The sequence below is a fragment of the Talpa europaea genome, assembly GCF_964194135.1.
Source record: "Talpa europaea genome assembly, chromosome: 8".
Classification (NCBI taxonomy): Eukaryota; Metazoa; Chordata; class Mammalia; order Eulipotyphla; family Talpidae; genus Talpa; species Talpa europaea.
Genome location: NC_140075.1, coordinates 38351369 through 38354548, shown reverse-complemented (window position 1 = coordinate 38354548; position 3180 = coordinate 38351369).

Here is a 3180-nt window from a genome sequence, read left to right as displayed (position 1 = left end):
CAGAGAACAAGCTTTTACAGACATACTTAAAGCAACAGTGCAGAGATATAATCCTTAAAAGAACTGGGAATGGCAAAACTACTGTCGGTTGATGTGTCCTGAAAATTATTGGCGTTATGGCAGAAGTGCTTTTTTTGATCAACTGGTTTGTGTTTTGCTGCTGCATTTATCCCAAGAAAAACAGCTTTAATCTCCAGAAGAAAACCAAAATGCCATGGGATTTATGCTGTATTGACATCTTGCCCTAAGCATACAACATCATAGTAATTTGTCATGGGCAACATGACCAGAGAGAAGATTTTTGTCATGATTTTAAATACACTGACACGCTACTGTTGGTTAAATTTAAACATGTTTTACCTGCAGAAATTCTCTCACAAATAACCTGCAATAACTTGAAATGCATACCCTTTTGAACACTTCCTTTTCTCATGTATAAATTAAAATGTTTGCTGCATTTTGCAAAATGTCAATTCTCCAAAAATGTGTCCGTATATTTCTGTACCTGCAGTGTAGTAAAGGTTTAGACGAAACCCCATAACTATAGTGGCATACTGTCACTTAGGTTTCAAGCAGCAAAATAAACAGTGCAGCTCAGAAATTGTAGTTTGGTTCTTGATGTGTTTTTTTTTATTGCATTTGGGGTTTTTGGATTTTTTGTTTTTTAGTATCTTAGAAATTTGAAATTATTTTATTGCTAGTTAATGATTTTAAAAGCTTGGGAGCAAATAAGTTTATTGTTTGCTTTCAAGTCTTTAAAAGTAGTCTTTATTGATAAAGTAAGGAGAACTAGTTCTAACAAAACACTTGCATAGTGCTTACTTTGACAGTGATGCTTTAAAGGAGTTAAGAAAACATTTTTCTAAGAAAGATTCCTTTTTAAAAGAATAAATTGTAGCTCTAAGATTGTTCACTTTAAACAAATATACCAGAACATAGACAGCTAAATGAATGTTACCCTGCATAGTAATCATGCTGGAAGATTATTTCCCAATTCCAGCAACCTACCACTGCTCAAAACCTTTTTTTTAATGCTTTTTTAGAATTGCATTCAGAGCTAATTTGGGTCACAAATACTACTAAGTTTATGATCAGTTACACATTCTTTAAAAAAAAGAATGTATTGCCAACCTTGATTGATTTATATCTACCATTATTTAGCACTTAATGGCTTCGATGGTTTCCAAAAATTATACCTGTCTTTGAGGTAATAGTGCACAGTATACAACAGGCTTTGAAGGCAATCAAAAGGTATTTTGAGCAGTTGTAGCATAGTTAGGAGAATGAACTGTGGTGGCTTTCCAAGGTGATCACCTTAAGGGAAACACAGCTCATTTGAATGTATTGCGTTTTGGATGTATTTGTTTCATTTAAAAGAAAAAAAAAAGCTCACATTATTTTATAGTGTCAAAGGAAAGAACTAAGATTAAGATAATTTCTTTTTCTATTGCTTGTTACTATGTAAAAAGTGAGTGGCAGTTCAGAAGGAAGACTGTTGTAACTGAAGAATGATAACCAAGAATTTTTGATCATTAAATCAGATTTTATAAACAGTGGAAGGAGCATGGACTTAAAACAAGGCATGCTTATTCGGTTTTGTCAAAATTTTACGAAAATATGTGCTATATATTTATACTAAAACTATATAATCCTTAGATTTAGGAGAGCAATCAGTTATTGTCTTTAGCAGAGTAAAGCAGTATTAAATACAGGTACAAGTTGGAAATTGTAGAAAATTGAAAGAAAACGAAAGACAAAATAATGTCTCCAGTAGGGAATAAAGAAGTTTAAGATATTATAAAATTATGTGTATTTTCTTCTCTTTTACATAAATCATTTGTGACAAATGTGCTAATTTTTTTTTTTACAGGAGTAATAATAACTAGGATTTACTTTATAATTTGGAGACCCTTTGTTACCCAAATAAAAATGACAAGTTTCTGTGCCTGTACTCAAATGTGTATGCATTTGATAACTGTGGAAAGAAAGTGACAGCCCTGCTAAACTGAATTGATGGAATTAAATTCAAAGGATTTGAAAGATGTGATTTAACCCTTACTCTCCATCTTACTATGCCCGGTCCTGTGATATTTGCTGCTTGCAATAGCGCTTCCTGTTTTTGAAGGGAAAGCATGCACTTGTTATTCTTTGGGAAACTGGGCTAAGTATATGTCAGAAGTCATGCCATAATCTTTATGTTTCACATTGGCTTTGTTTAATATTCCCTATATATAGTTCTGATTTTTTGGAAAGTCATTTGCCACATTTATTCTAGAACACAGGTGTTTGTTGTAGCTTGAAAGTCAACTAATTTGAAACAATTTTTTTCCCTTTAAACACCTGTATTTTTGTGCATCAAATCCTATAGAGTTGAAATCTTGGGGATTAGTTCAATTTAAGAAAAGGAAGTAAAAAAGCAAAAGAAGTAAAAAATTGGCAAATTAACATTTAATTTGCTGAATAAATCTTTGAAGCGAACACTATAGTTATAGTAAAAAGTATATTGTAAAGTGTTTATCTCCTTTTTCTTTTTATCTCTGACCTTGTATAAACTCACTCCACAGCAAATGTTGGCTGCCACAAATAGCTACTATTACAAAAGCTGAATTTTCATTACTTGTTACAACTTTCACATTAATGTTAAAGTTGATTAGTTTTTTTTCGTATCTTAATGTGATACAACTTTTTTAAAGATAAGTAATACATATGTATTAAGTATTGATTCCATTATATGAGTTCCTTCTAACTGAAAGTTGATAATATATCTTTCAATGGTATCACATTACAGATACAGTTTTAGTGATGGCTTGGCTGTTTTAAATGGGCTATGCTGTGGGCAGTATTGTACCTTTTGTTACTTAAAGGCATCAGTTTGTCACTGACTGAAAAACAGGTCTTTTTAACATTTAAGGTATCTGTGTTGGTGAAATTTTTGCTTGTTTTCTTCTTTAATCAATAGTCTTTATAATCAGTAAACACAGGTAAGTATATTTCTCCTTTTGGAGCAGAGATGGCTGTAAGGGTATCTAATCAGCATATGAAGCAGATTTCATTGGTATGGAAGACTAGTCAGTTTAATACATGGGATAATCTGGTATTTGCCTATTAGCAATGGCATTGTTACTATTTAGTACTTTTTAAATGAACCTAAAAAGGTTTTATGTGATTCACCTTTAAAGA